This window comes from Aulonocara stuartgranti, assembly GCF_965226115.1.
Source record: "Aulonocara stuartgranti genome assembly, chromosome: 23".
Taxonomy (NCBI): Eukaryota; Metazoa; Chordata; class Actinopteri; order Cichliformes; family Cichlidae; genus Aulonocara; species Aulonocara stuartgranti.
In genome coordinates, this window is record NC_138958.1 from 32,118,068 (window position 1) to 32,134,695 (window position 16,628).

The 16,628-nt window shown below is 39.9% G+C and overlaps 1 protein-coding gene across 1 annotated transcript in view; it reads right to left on the reverse strand.

Moving 5' to 3' along the window:
• Window positions 1-8,449, reverse strand: part of LOC309701455 (fidgetin-like) — a gene marked incomplete at its 5' end in the record, with an annotated part of 79,704 nt that extends 71,255 nt beyond the window's left edge. Inside the window, one exon of the mRNA XM_082525669.1 lies at window positions 8,125-8,449. The remainder of the gene's footprint in view (window positions 1-8,124) is intronic.
• Window positions 8,450-16,628: the final 8,179 nt, after the last annotated feature.

Sequence of the window (16,628 nt, forward strand, 5' to 3'; positions counted from 1 at the left end):
ATCGTTTGCAAAAATGGCAAACAATTCCAAGGAATTGAAACAGTGGGAACCGGTTCTCAACAAGAACCGGTTTTCGATACCCATCCCTACCTACCTGCATAACCAACCAGTTTCCACTGATCCGTTCCACTTCCACTGAAAAATCTTTTCTGGAACACTTATATGTTTGAGGGTGGGCAGCAGAGGACTGACCCCAAGAACATTAAATCTATCACTGAATCATCACTATCATGGACAGATTCTTTAAGTCAGCTCATTTCCTGGCATTTTTAGAAACTCTGCCATGTTCCTTCCCATATCCGCGTCGGCTGGTGTATACAGTTATCATGGATAAAATATGCTTGCAATGCTCTAACCTCTTTCCAGAGAATTTGTCCCACATTTCCTCTGTCACAGGCGAAACCTTATTTTTCCAATCCTCTGGCTCACTATCTGACTGCTTCTAGTGGACTCAAGTAAGCATTCTGAATCAGCTTCTTTTTTTGTCTCATCTGGACCAATTACTGTCTTTTTGGTCTTGTTGCTCTCCTGAGTCATCCTAGTGCCACTTCGGTTGCATAACCTCTCCAACTGTTAATCCGGTCGTAAAGTCTGACGTCACTAGCCGTGTCTGAACCTAAACTCCGCTGCAGGTCCATATATCAAACGATCACTATGGCATTACTGAGAGTTGAAAAACTGTCTAAGTCTTTCATCTTTAATAAAATGATCAGCGTTCTGCTCTACCAGGTGTAACAATTGAGTTTAACATCCAGGCATCCATGAAAACGGAATTTATGATATTTAACGGAGTTAGAAGTTAGCAGGAAGTTAGCTCGCTAGCTTCTATCTAAATACAATATAGCATGTCCTGACTGCGGGGTTTTGGAAACAAATTAAAACGTACATCTCTGTTATCCCTTTCAACATAAATGAAGACAGAAAACTAAACAGCAGTGACGTTTGTAGGGTTACTGAAGTTGGGCTAGCTGGTATACAATGATGTGCTACGTGACCGCTAGCGACACAGCTATGTTAGCATAATATAAACAAGCTAACTTTTTTTCCACTTGATAAAAGTTAACGTGAGTGTTCTCGGTGGTCAGGAAAAAATGTAATCGCATGGCAGGATGTTGTAAAAGGACCAAACTTCAGCCTGGAGAACAACTGAGATAATCCATCCACAATATGAGGTTAGTCATTCATATACTGCTGCATGGGCTGGGCTGTAGTTACATCCTAAGGTTTTAAAAACTGAGCTTAAATAAATGATTAGTGGTAATAAAAGCCGAGGGAGGTCAACAGTGATCACTGACTGTTTTAGGCAGAGGTGGGACCAAGTCATTGTTTTGCAAGTCTCAAGTAAGTCTCAAGTCTTTATCCTCAAGTCTCAAGTCAAGTCTCAAGTAATGTCAGGCAAGTCAGAGTCAAGTCTCAAGTCACTGGTGTAAAAGTCCGAGTAAAGTCACAAGTCTGAAACTTTGAATTTCAAGTCCTTTCGAGTCTTTAAAAAAAAAAAACGAAAAAATAATGTTGCAGTTATATGCTAAATGTAAATATTAGACCATGTAATTTTAAAATCTGTGTTTTTCTCAACACATGACAAAATAGTGAACTTAGAAAATATACACAAATTGTGAAATTGCACCTCTTTAAAATGCAGCTCAATTAAACCTAGCTCCAAGAATAATTTTCACCGACAGTTCTGAGATAAGCTGCATGTTATTCTTGGATGCGGTTGTAGGACCAGCTTTAAAATCGCATGACAAAAATATCATACACATTAAAAAAAAACTGTATCACCAACGTAGCCTAGACAACATTTGCTAGTTAGATGAAGTCAGCTATCTCATTGTAGCATATTTATATGCATATTTATAATCATACGGTTCTTGGAGTGAGTGCATACACTCATGAAGTTTAGTAACTTCAGGTCACTGCAACAAGCCCAGGTACAGTTTACCGACGGATGGGTACAGGACCTTGAAATGCACCGTGTAGAACGAAAGACCATCGTACGTATCATAAGTTTACCAGTCTCACAAATTGTCGTCATAAATACACATTCCTTAACTGTTTATTAATAGGACCTTTGAGCTCAAGGGTAATTAATTAGTAGTGGAAATAATTTCTGGTACCCATCACAGAAATGTAGCAGTGACAACAATATTGTATGCTGTAATCGTACTGGGCAATTAGTGATACAAAAACCCTGTTTTACCCTGTGAATAAAAGTATATGTTTTTGTCAATGTACCATAATAACAGAAGCGAAACGCAATATTGTGTCAGGACAATTCACTATTTATGCACAATAAACAAAGGAGCATAGCGCGACAATTTCTGTTCAGCGCCAGACTTGCTTGTAACCTATATCACCAATTATGTAATGAAAATGACGTATTAAGTACTAAAAAACACTGACCTTCGTGTAAATGCTTGGAGCAGACTAACCTGTGAGCTGGAGTGTTCTGGGACGTTATATTTGATCTTTGAATGGCTGCAATCCAGGCCATCCGTCGCGTCTTTGTTACTTTGGAAACATGGCTTGAACAATTTCTCTTCAACGACGTAATCCGATAACAACCGATCTCTTTACCCGTCGGCTTCCCGTGGCTGTCATGCGACCGGCTATTGCAGTTAATGATACAACAGCTCCTTGACATTTTTGTGTTTCTTTTTATCGCTGTATAACTGATTTTAATTGAAAGCCTGCGTGCGCTAGTACCGCTTGCCACGAGTTCCCAGAATCCTTTGCGGTTCTACCCGTGAATGACGTCACATTTTCAATCTCTATATAATATGCATGTTAAATTTTATATTTGGGGTAAAATATCAAGTCTTTTCAAGTAAACCGGTTCAAGTCCAATTCAAGTCCCAAGTCATTGGTGTAAAAGTCCAAGTCAAGTCACAAGTCTTAGAACATTTTTTCAAGTCAAGTCTAAAGTCATAAAATTAATGACTCGAGTCTGACTCGAGTCCAAGTCATGTGACTCGAGTCCACACCTCTGGTTTTAGGAGCTTTTTGAGATTAAATGGAATAAAATACAAAACATTAAACATGTTAACAACACAAAAGCCATATTAAACGCAGACTACTTTATGCCCGGAAGTAGGATTCGTCATGTCATCACCGGATTAAGACTTTACCTGGGTTTGCTTTGCAATTAATGGGGAGTGGAATGGAGCCTAAATTTCTGATTTAGGCTCAGAAATGGCTAATGACACGAGAGTATAACAGATATCCAAAGATCAGTTAATTAATATTATGTTGATTAAAATACAAAGACCACAGAAATGCACATAATTGTTTTTCAAAATCCTGCCCACTGTGATTCAACCAATATCCTCTGTGCGCTCTTATAGAGGGTAAGCTCTTCAGTACCTCTGATTCTTGCAATAGCTCAGCCTCTTTCCTGGAGGTGATGTCAATCCTCTGAGATGACTACACAAGTGTAAAGACTTCAATCTGCGCCTCTGCCTCATCTAAAGCTGAACCCATCCACACCATTGTGTCCATTTTCTATGAGTGAGTGAGTTCGAGCAGCATGGGGGTGGCGAGTGTGTTTGTATGGGTGTGCATTTGTTTGTGTGTGTGTGCGTTTGGATCAAGTGTGCCTGTCCAAGAGGTTGCCAACTGGGATTAAGGGAATGTGAATCAGTGAAGGACCACCGTGGTAGTATCCAGTAGTGTTGAGAGTGTAACCCCCCCACCCCCCACCACAACCTTCCCAACCACCACCACTGCTGCCATCACTTCCACCCCTGTGTTCTCTCTTTCACCACCCTGCCCCTTCTTTTCTCCCCCCACCATACATGTCCCTTGTCTCTGCCTCCAGCTTTAGCACTTCCTAGTTTAGTTCTGCCTGAGCGCAGAGCAGCTTTCTCTCCAATTTAGTGAGTGGCAGGGAAGATGCAGACTGACACCATACTGATTCAGTGGAGTGTTCACTGATGTGTGTGTCTGTGCGTGTGGGTTGGGTCTCGACACACACATACTCCAAAACCAGAGAAGAAAAAATTAAGAAGTAAACAGAATTAAAAGTATATGCAGTATATGGTATCTCTCTCTCTCTCTCTCATATATATATATATATATGTTTGTGTTTGTGTGCATGTGTGCGTTTGAGAATGAAGTAATTTGTCACAGTAGCAGCTGAAAAGTATCTTGATCTTCCTAAAATAATCAGTACCTATTGGGACATGACCCTGTGTGTCTTTCCTAATTAGTAACCCATTCATGTTAGACAATACAAAGACAAAAAGAGGCTTTAAAAAAATCTTATCTTCCATCAGCTGCAATGGCATATCTCTAAATCCCCTCTTTTCATAGCGGAGACTGGTGTTTGCACAAGGGCTGCTTCCATGTGAAGTCTGTATGTGTAAAAAGCTATAGCTCTCTATGAGAAGGCCAGCTCTCAGTCTTCAGGGTGCCATCCTGTGGCAACATCAGAAGAAATGTCAAAGATTTTGAAGGCTTGGTTAAATACGACTGGATTTCTTTGCCTTAAACCTTCAATGACATTTTTGGCTGTTGGAAAGGTCAGCATGCAGCTCCTGTGAAATGCTAGCTCTTTTGGGGTGAACTTCAATACAGGATAATAAATCCCTCTCTATTTTTTCTTCCATACTTCAGCACTGGCCCTGCCACAATAGTCTGTCACCTACTAACAAAACACACATTTGATGTATATATTACTCTCTATAATACTCTCTATGTGATAAATATTCTAGTCCTAAAGCAATGATGATACATTTTTGTGGAATTCTACCACTTCGCCAAAAAACTGAGATATTAATAAGTGAGCAATGTTTTTGTTTTGTTGTTTTTTAAAAAAAAAAAAAAAGAAGATATTTTCAGCCAATTTTTAAATGCATTACCTGCTAAATAATGACTGTTTTTCGTCTGCAAGGGTTTATTCATCACGGTCGACACTTTTTTGGCTACGAAGCTAACCCTAAGTTGTGTTGACCATTTTTGTAAAATAATAAAATTAAGCCTTTATGTCTTTATGACTACAAACTGGAGGCCTGGGCCAGGCTCAGTTAAAGATTATTCTGTAAAATAGCTATTGTTAGGCTATATCATACATTAACAATCATTATTTAAGTATTGTAAATGGGACAAGCAAGATATTTTTCATCCTTAATCTTTGAAACAGGATATTGGCCAGCTTGTTTCTGAAATTTTTATAAAATGTCACGAGGTTCCTCTGAGAGCAGAAAAGCAAAATGTTGAGTTTAGTTTACAGATTGTCTTTAAAAAAACATCTTTTGAGACAAGACGGATGAACTTCCCCTGACAGGACCATGAGCATTTCAGAGTGTTTTATAACTGAACTGGTTCCTTTTGACAGTAAGTGTAAGCAATCATACAACTTATTACATTATGCTGATTAATTACAGTTTTTAAAAAAAAGATGTAGGGGTGTCATTACGTTCCACAACAATGCTCCATCACCTTTTCTATTTCCTGTACTTGCAGTTTGGACAACCCAAGGGATATTTATATAAGCAAGTAAAGCCAGTAACATGTAATGTGTCCATTGGAGGAACCATTAAAATTGTTAAGATATGTTTTGTTCTTGCTCCAGGATCATTTCCATGGTTTACTCTTTTGTTTTGTGTTTTGCGTCACTTTTATTGCTCTCGCCACATAATGAGCACTAACTCTGCCTCTTCTCTTTCTGTGTGTACATAATCTAGATGTTATTCACCAAATCTTCTTTGTCTGTGTCCTTAACAGTCACAGACTGTTTTCATGTTGTTTTGCCTGATTGCTCCTTATGTGCCAAGTCGGACTCAATTTATGTAGCGAACTCCCACTCTAGCTGACTAATACATGTAAACTAACCATCTCTAATAAATAAAATAAATAACACCACAACCCTGTGTGTGTATGAGAGAGAGAGAGATGTGAAAAATCTAAACATTTAATTAATACCAGAATAAGAAACCATTAATATCTTCAACTGAAAAAATTTGTTTAGATGTTGTTGTGTCTCTGTGTTTGTGTAAGGGTTCTTGACTGGCTTGCTAAATTACATTCAGTACAGCTGTATTTACTTGCATGTGCAACTTGAAAACAACAGTTGTCTCAAGCCACTTTATGAAGACTCAACAATTGTATGATCCCCTGTAATCAAGCAATTGGCAACAGGGGAAGAAAAAAACTCCCTTTTAACAGGAAGACACATCTGACAAAGCCAGGCTCAAAGTGGCATGCCATGTAGTCCAACTTTATGGCAGTAGATGAGGAAAAAGAGAAGAGAAACAAAGAAAGAGACAAGGACAATATATGATCTATGTCAGTGAGTCGACAGAGGTTCAAGAAAGTTGAAGTAGTTGAAAGGAAGAATTCAGGTTTATTTTATTAACTCTAGGCTGTTTGGTTTTGCTGCATATTGAGTGAACATTTTAAGACAGCTCACTGTGGGGATTGGCTCACTGTTTGGAGGCAGTCTCTAGTGGCCATCGGAAGAATTGCAGGTTTGGAAACTTTCACAATAGCTTGTTTTTCTGCCAGGCTTGCAAGTTGGTTTAATGTTAAAAAGACAGCATTGTACACAAAAGAAAAAAAAATATTGGTGGCTGAAATTCTGTTTCAGCTGTTTCAGGGAGTTCATATTGACAGACAGATTTAATTGGGAAAATAAAAATTTTGAAATGTCCTTTTTTAAATGTTTTGGTTACATTACATTACTTTCCTTAAAATTAATGCAGTAGATTACTTAATCAACTGTATTATAATTAGTGAATTTAGCACAGTAAAGCATTATATTAGTGCATTACTGAAAAATGTTAAAAACGAAAAATGTAGTAATACTAAAGCATTACTTCACAATGCAATATACCCAAAACTGGTTGCAGCATTGAAGCCAAACTTTCCCTATTTCTGGTTTGTGTCTGAGTTTTCTGTGTTTCACGCAGGTCAGAGAGTAAAAGGCGGGTGTTTGCAGACAGGTCAGCATCTTCCATGCAGGTCAGTTTGTGATTATCAGAAATGGGCAATAACCCGTTACTGTAATCTGATTACGTTTTCAAGTAATGAGCAAAGTAAGGGATTACTATTGCAAGAAAAGTAATTAGATTACTGTTACTTTCCCGTAAGTAAGCTGTGTTACTGCATTACTAAACTGTCATGATTTTGTTTGTGAGAGTGTCTCGTGACAATGACGTAAGAACGTGTGATGTCAGTGACAGCAACAGACTTGGATAATATGGAGTGTGGGAGAGAGTATGAACATGTAGCATTTAAAGCTTGGAAGTACTCACATTACTTTGGGTTTGATTCTGTAAAAAGTGACAAAAACATTAGTGTCTGCTGTACACTCTGCGTGGGAAGAAAACGTCTTTCTACAGCGAAAAATTAAACTTCAAATCTAACCAAGTACCGAGCACACTGCCACGGGAATGTGAAATTCACAGAGAAACCCCCACATCCCCCCACTGATATGACCGCTGCGGCACCGGACAAACCCCCACTCCTGCTAAACAGGTGAAAATAGATTTAAGAGCGACAGGACTCAGTGTTGCTGAATCTTTGATTTTATTTCTTGTTTGCTGTGTTTTACTATTTGAAAGAGTGAGTGTATGTATATGTATGTATATGCTGGAATATGCAGAAAATAGGTTTACATGTTAAACATATTTCTTCCAGTCAGAGACTGTTGCATATAATTACATTTTTGCTTGATGCAATGTGCTTTACTTATTCAGGTTGTGTATCATGTTTTAAAAAGTAACAAAGTAATAAAGTAACTAATTACTTTTGAAAATAACAAATCTGTCTCCGGACTCCGGAGTTATGTTTTAACAGAGACGGTTTATTTACAAGATCTTCAGTGTCCAAAACTCCACAGAGAAGTCCGCCATACACCGTCTTCCTTGTTTTAAGTTCAGCAAACGGTGGCCCGCTGCCTCTGTTCCGGTGCCCCTTTCAAAAACACTTTTAAACTTTGAGAGAAAATCAGCATAGGCAATCTCCGGGTCGGTTCACAACACTGCTTGAGCCCAGTTTAAGGCTTGACCGCGGAGTAACTGTACAGAAAAGGCCATCTTTGCTCCATCACTTTCATATGTCCGCCGCAGTTGCCTAAACTGCAACGTAATCTGTGTTAGGAAACCAGCACACTTGTGGACTCACCAGCAAACGGCTCCGGTGACGGTAGAGCTTGTTCTGGAGGTTCTGCGGAAGCGGGGGTTGGTAGCGTGGAGGGTTCCGGGGTTGGCGGCTGTGAAGGAGCAGACGGGGGAGGCATAGTGGGACCTGGCAGAGGTCTGTGCTGAGCGAGAGCCTGAGTGAGTGCGAGCAACTGATGGTTAATGTGTTGTAGCATCTGCTCGTGTCGCTCCAACAAGGCTTTAGGAGAGGAGGCGGATTGCTGAGCCGAGTCTGCTCGATCCATGGTATGGCTGGATTGTTATTGTCACGGGTTGCTCTGAGGATCCACTTGCAGGTCTCCGGAGTTGCGTTTTAACAGAGAGGACAGTGCGAGGATAGTGCTATATACAAGATGTGAGAGGCAGGGTTCCAGGGCTCCAGGGAAAACAGGGGAATCACACACGTGCTCACTCCAACCTCTCTCTCTCCTTCCACACTCCACACGGGGAAACACGGGGACGGGTCCGGGGAATCTAGAACACAGAGACACACGTTAACTTTCTGAGACGGAGGCACGAAAACTTGGGCTCGACGTGTACTGACTAGAGTCTTCACAACAATCCAGCGTTGAACAGCTGACCTCCTCCCTCTAAAATACCAGCTGGTCTGATGAGGCCGAAGTGTTCCCAATCTAGGAAGGCGTGGGCCGAGGGCATGAACCCACCATGAGTTCCACCCCAGCTTGCCGATCCCACAGGTCGTGACAAAATTAATTAAGTAACAGGATTACTTTCTTGGAGACGTAATCAGTAATTAGTAACTAATCACTATTTTCAAGTAACTTAACCAACACTGGTGATTCCACATTTGTCTCTACACCCGAGGTTACCAGGAGGTCGTCGACCGGACTCTCAGCCTATGTGACCCTACAGCCTAAGCTTACACTCCTGAATCAGGTGGTCTCTGCTTGGAGTGGAATGGTGTTTTAATCTACCTGTTTTCATTGTACAAATTGAGAATTTTGATTACCAACAATCAGTCACTTGGGCTATTAGTTCATGTCTGTTAAAAATGTACACACTTTTGTTTTGTATTATTATAAGTTAACGGCAGAGGGTGGAGTAAGTGGATGTAAAAGTTTTAGAGTTTGTGCCTTATAGGAAGCTCTGATGAGTCAGGTAACACAAATATAATGTACAATGTAACGGATTACCGTAATTCCCGGACTACAGAGCACATCTGATTAAAAGCCGCATGCGCTTATTTTAGAAAGAGAATCAATTTTGTACTTGTACAGGCCGCACTGGATTTAAAGCCGAATGCGTTTCACTCGTAATATGAGATATTTACACAGAAATATTACACGTGAGGATTTTTAACGTTTAATTTAATCCGTAAGGTAACATAAACTTTATGGTAACATACAAAAATACATACTGGAAATGCTTTTTCCCCCCCTCGAACAGCGTCTGTAACACGGTTACCTTTAAGTATACGTACGTATCGGTAACACACAAATTACATTGCTCATGGTTTTTTTACGGAACAGTGCACAAACAATATTACAACGTCTCTTAACAACCGGTAAAAATATATACCGTATATATGCTACTTATCAATTTTATTGGTCTACTGGTACCAGGCAAAATGTTTTTGGCCGCATGAAAAAAAATGCATTAGCTGCACGCAGTGTTGGGAAGGTTACTTTTAAAATGTATTCCATTACAGAATACAGAATACATGCCCCAAAATGTATTCTGTAACATATTCCGTTATGTTACTCGATGAGAGTAACGTATTCTGAATACTTTGGATTACTTAATATGTTATCATGCTTTTTACAACTATGTGAATGTACTATTGCTGTGATTTATTACTGTTACTGAAGGTCCGCGGCTCCGAACCCGTAGTAAAGGGACCTCTGACTAATACGGCGGGGTCCCTGTCGGCTCGTAGCCGAAAAATAGCTTTACTTTGTTGTCTGGGTCAACTTTACTTGCGAGAGACAGAGAGAGGCGTTGAAAGGCTGCTCCAACGGAACTTATTGTTTCGGAGGAAAACACAAACACAAGCGTACAGTCGAGTCTTAATAGCGTACTTACAACTGGGCTTGTCAGGCACTCTTCTTGACTGCAGTGGTTATTATTATATTTACATGCTCCCAGCTCCCGTTTTTGCTCGATGACAACTCGTACTTTTCCAATCGCCTTTTTCTCCCTCCTCGCGCTCACAGACACATAACGAGTATAGCAGTCCATTCTCCCTGCAGCACGGACTACACTGCCCATGATGCTACATTCTTTAGAGCTATACCTGTAGCATTCTGCCTATTAGCTTAGCACAACAACAACAACAAAAAGGCGTGAGCGTCACCCTGTAACCATGGCAACCGTAACGCTGCTGCCTGGAACAACAGAACGTTCTGTTGTTCCAGGCAGCAGCGTTAAACAGCTGTCAAACAAAACCGAAACAGTCCTGACCCGCCACAATATGAAACAGGAAAGCACCGCCGTGTAATCCATTTATTTCAACAAAGTAACTGTATTCTAAATACCACCTTTTTACCACCTCATATTTTGTATTTTAAATACGTAACGGCGGTACATGTATTCCGTCACTCCCCAACACTGGCCGCACATCAGTATAAGCCGCAGTGTTCACAGTGTGGGAAAAAAGTAGCGGCTTATGACCCGAAAACTATGGTAGTTTTAATAATGAGTAAGTAGTAAAAATATTTTTAATTAGTTTTTAAAATTATTTAATGATACAGTGACACACCACATATTTCTGTTTTGTGGTTTGAACCATAGGTCATGTGACAAAAACTAGCCCTTCTTCAAGGCAAGAAACAGAAACTCAGTGAAACACAATGAAAGGCCACATACCCCACTTCTGCATGAATCAACATGTTATTGGTGAGGGAGCAGCACTGCAGTGCGTTCCACAAACATGTAATTAAAATATCGATCACGCACCTGCTCATTGGTTTACAGTCACTTTTCATTAGTTGCAGTTGTTTTCACTGCTGTGACTGCCGTTACTGAGTCACTTTCACTGAAAGAGAACATTACCACAATATTGTAAACAGCTTTCTCACTGGCAAGAAATGATCAGTAACAGTACTGCAACATCAAGCAACAGCTTCCCTCATCACTTTTTTTTCCCTTGGCTTTACCAGAGGACGTTGCACTCCACCATCCACAGTGATGCACAATTACTCCTTCAATATGATGCCACACAAAGACGATTTGGAGAGATGGAGAATCTGATGAAAAGCATTGAACAGGAATTAAATCATGTTTTCCACACCATAGGCTCAGAAAATGGTGCTTGAGACACTGGAGAGCCCAGCAGCGGATTCCAATCTGTGGACTGAAATTGGAAATGAACAGTGGTGGTGTCTCCATTCTGACAGCCTCGTGTCAATAAAAGTCAGTTTCCCTCCATTGCTTCCCATTGCTGACCACATAGGAACGTTTGTTAGCTTACTGTCAGAGCACTGGACAGTTAACAGTGTGCTAACATGCATAAAATAATGATTAGATTCACGAGCAGCGAGAATTTAACGATTAATCTGAATGTACAGCTCGGCAGAGTAAGCGAGGGAAAGGGGAAAACAAAGTCTTTTAAAACCTCCACCTGTGCCCATAAGTGCCATATTATACAGCGGTGAATTGGTCATTTTCTGCATTTAGCGAACAGCACACGACAACTGCACGGGCAAAGGAGATCTTATACTGTGATTTATGGTTCTGGAGTGAATTATGGAAACACTGACCTTCCCTTTACATCCCATCAAACAGATAACTGTGCATGTAAGTTGCTGTTATGATAGAGGCTACACTGTCATGCCCGCTTACATGTTCCAATATAAGCGAATAGCAAACAAGACTAGATTCATATCGGACCCTGCCTTTGATATTAAAGGCAGAAATTTGGCGGTGGCATTCCAGCGCATGGCACTATCATGTTTGAAAAAAATGCGCTAACAAAATGCCATGAGTGGTGGTATCTCACATTTTTCTTTTCCAGCAGAACATCATGACAATACCATCTCAGAGGTTTTTTTTTTTCTTCATATTATTAAAAAAAATCCTCTTCATCTCCCCCACCTTTGTTTGCACTTTCAATTTGCATATCAAAGAAATCCCATCGGGACCTGCTTTGCATATTTACATATGATTAGTAACTTTAAATGAACATGTCAAAAATGGTCGAATTTTCTTTTTTGAATGTGCGAGGACTACCTAGCTTGTATAATTAGTGCCAGCACATGTAACATAGCCAAAAAACAAAACAAGCTGATTTCAAACAACACAAGAGGCACCTTTTATATTGCCTTTCATTAGGCGTACTCAAATATTCCTGTCTCACCTTGGACCTCGAAGCTTGCTAAATGATAACTCCCTTCGAATGATAAAGACAAAAATATGTACTGTATGTTTGTGGTAATATTTCTTTGCAATGACATTAGGTCTCGTAAATTCCATCAGTTTGCTTGTGATGGGAATATTTTTAGATGTACGGAGGAAGAGTTTGAAAAGAGAACAGCTGGGTTCAAGGTCACTTAGTTCTGTGACAAAAACAATCTGTCTGCTTACTGTCATATAGTTCAAAGTCACAATAGGGTAAAGTGATATTCTGTCTTCTTACCTGACAGCAGAGTATGTCTCAATGCTGACATGTTATTCCTCTCATTCTAGAGGCCCGAAGTGAGATCTAAAACCAAATTTAAACATTTTATTTTGCCTGTGTTTTGTCACATGTGGGAGGGATGGGAGGGCCTGTGCCTTCTTATTTGCACCAACTTGAAGCTTGACATGTTTGACGCCTCGTGTGCTTGCGTGTGGATGCTGCGGAGCGTTGTGAAATTGAAGCCAAACTTTTGCCTGCCGAAACTTCTGGAAGGATGAGATCTCCTGCAGGCCGCGGTGAGCGCACGGGGAGCCTAAAAATGAACTAACTATATGATTATTAATTGGAGCCTATTTTGATTCAGTATTCCACGCTGCATATCGTCACGGGTCCTCAGTGGGGTTGTGTCTGCGTATCGGCGTGTTGAATTGGGGGCTGCAGCAGCAGTCTGGAAGGCTCTGCCGTGTGGAGCGCTGCTCGCTACCCGCGCATCGGCATACCAATGAGTGGGGTTAAGAAGGCACCGCTCCTCACGGAGACACCGTTCCTTCAGCAGACCCAATACGCCAAGTCTCCACGGACCTATTTCCAAAAGCTGCTCCTAATGTGGGCCTGTGTCAATCACCCCCACAGACAGTTCCTCCCTCGCTCCCTCTCCAGTCCATATGAAATAGTCATACATTAGGAACCAGGGGAGTACACCTCGCTGTCTAGAAGTCCTCATGTATTCTAATGCTATTCAAAAGCTGTGGGTAGTTAAGTGAAAGACAGCTGCTGGTTGTTGCATCCATTCCTTCTTTTTGGCTTTCAAAGAGTCGGATTTCGACATGCAAGATTTGGGCTGTCTTTTGTCTCTGTTTGTTTGTTTATGAAGAGTCATACTGTGCAGGCAAGAAGAGACTTTAACAGGAAAGACGTCGTTCTGTCAGCCAAAGGACGGGGGCTAGATATTGGATCTCGCCGTGACATGTTTATGTGACAACATCATTTGACAGCTTTGACACTCCATAGACAAACACCTTCAAATGGCTGAGCAGTATACCCACTCAAAAAATATAGGGACACCTTTTTGTTGCCAAATGTACACTAAATTGATGGGATAATGTTGTGTGTGTGTGTGTGTGTGTGTGTCTGTGCGTGTCTGTGTTTGTTTTCAACAGAATAGGGCTTTGTGTGCATTTCAAACATCATCAGGACTACAAGCCCAAACTTGTAATGTTGCTTCACTGACTGCCACATTAAAACGTAGTGAAGAATATTGAAGAAGATATTCACCTGGAATAAAATTATCCCTTCAAACAGGTAATTAAACTTTAGGTTTGGGGCTTGTATTTTATTTTTATTTTAAATACAGATTGGTGCATTTAATATGTAAGAGCATTATACATTGTAAAATCATTAAGCGGTGGACGATACAAGTAAATAAAACATAAACCTAAAAAAGGCCATTAATAAACTTCACAATCTAGTAAGTAATAGGTGCTGTTAGTTATTTAGTCATAATTTAGTCCTGAGGAAAGGACAAAAAAATTCAGGAAAGCACTTAAATGGATGTTTAAATTATTATGTGGAGGCAAATGCAGAAAAAGGATAGCAAACAATAAAATATTATAAAGACATGGGCCTAATATCATTTTTCCGTACATGTATACACTGTAGCGGCTTTTTAAAATATTTACTGGCCATCAAAGCAATTTGTACTACAAGACACATTTACAAACACACTCAAACATCAACAACTATTAATTTATCACAATTAAACCCGCACACACAGACACTTTTTTGCATCAGGGGAAATTTGGGGTTCTTTTCAGGGCCTTCAACAGATTGAACCAATAACTGATTCTAGTATTTCTCTGGCATGACTAAAACTTGCTTGGTATGGACTATTTTCAGCCACATGTAGTGCATTATTGAATCATAAAAGCAGCAAGACAGTGTTGTGGGAGAAAATAAGAGTAGACTATAGTGCCCACATTCAATCTATATTTTTAACAACAATGAAGCTTCACTAATATAAAGCTCCAGAATCCACACATATTACTGCTAAGTAGGATAGATATGATGGAATGGGCTGCTGTTTATATAGAGCTTAACTGATCTTACTGACCACTCAAAGCATTTTACTCTTAAAGCTGTATTTACCTTTACACATATATCCTTACAGCACTTTATTCTATGCATTTACCTACCTTTGGATCCACACCTGGTCAGTTTAAAATGAGTTTAAAAATCTGGCATGCGTGTCTTTGGACTATGAGAGGAAGCAGGAATACTAGGAGGAAATCCATGCAGTCACAGGAAAAATATGAAAAACTTTGGGGAATAATACTGAAAGAGCTTTAAAACATAAGAACAACATAAGAACTTGAACTGAAAAAGTTGACAAAGTAAAGGGGATGATCCCGTCTATCCTGTACTGACTCCTGATTTATCCCGGGGTCTTACATTTCTACAACTAACACATTATCCCGCTGTATGGAGTCACACTGCGAAGCCACAGAGGCAGCCGCTAAGGTTCTCTGCTACCAAGGATCCAATCTCCTCTGGGGTCAGAGTACAGAGGGTTTCCATGGCTGGTCCAATAACACCATGCTTGGTTGAGTGCGGCCCACGCTGGGCCAGAGGTATAGTCACAAGTCCACAGGACGTGAGGTAGGATGAGTAAACCACAGGGATCTGACTGGATTTATTCTCCTACCAGCATCTTTTTTTGGTCAACAGTGAACCTATTGTACAGTTTCAATGCGTTATAAGCAGCAATGTGACAAAAAGAGACAGGAAATAAAGACAGGTAGAGAGAGGATGGTGCTAATAGATAGAGTCTGACAATGACTTTTTTATTTCATCTTATTTTTTTCCAATTCTTTGTAAAACAGCAGGGGAAAAAAAATCAACCACAACAGTAAATGTATCGAGGGCCTTCAAGCAGAAAATTATAAACACTTTGTGAATAGTTTTTGTGCACACTTCCTCATGTACAACTTATCTCAGAAGTTAGTTGAGCATACGTGAAAAGAAGCGGATAAACCAATTAATTGTAAAGATGTGCTATGTAGAGAATGCGGATTCTTTTGAATAGATTCGTTTAAGATACAATGCTGAAGGCTGTTCCTTTGAGAGTATCGTTCTACTCAAAAAATTAACTGGAGTATGCAGCTGGAAAAATTAAACGGCTCCCATTCATTGTTATGATCTGAAATTAAGTTTTAGTGCATTGACAGTGAAATGAGACATTGGGCTGGCGCTAATTCATCTAGTTATAGCGTGACAAACATATCTTTACATGAGAGAATATTTGATAGCATAAAAAAGAAGGGTCACGAGAAGACTGTAAAATGTTGCCTTTGAAGAAATTGCTTTGAAAAGTCATTTCTTTAAGGTGTCAAATCCTGAAATACCTACACAAAGTGTCAGGAGAAACTTTGTTATTTCTCAGTTCCACAACAATTTAGACAATGGTTTGTAGGAAACTGTCAGACTTTAGCTAACTTCTGTCTTCACCTTCACCTGTTCTGCTGCTGTTTGCTTTTACTTTATATAAATATTGGTGGCTTCCTGCTGGCTTCCATAAAAGACAGTTAATCAGATTTTACCTTCATCTGGTAGTTAGTAATATTCAGATAATACACACATTATTTTGGACTTGATCTCTTTTATTATTATTATTATCATAGTTAGACAAAGCAGAGGAAAGTGTAAAGGACTGTCTGGGGGAGGGGTTGGATAGGTTTTTACCTGAATGTATGCTTTACTTCAGCTGCACAGTTTCCCAGAAAATTAGAGCGACTTAAATTTTGTGTAAAAAGGATCTGTAAAAGGTATCATTAGAAGTCACGGATCCTATTTTGCAATAGTCATATGCATGCCTCTCAAATTGCGTCTTCATTTTGAATCTTCCACATAACATA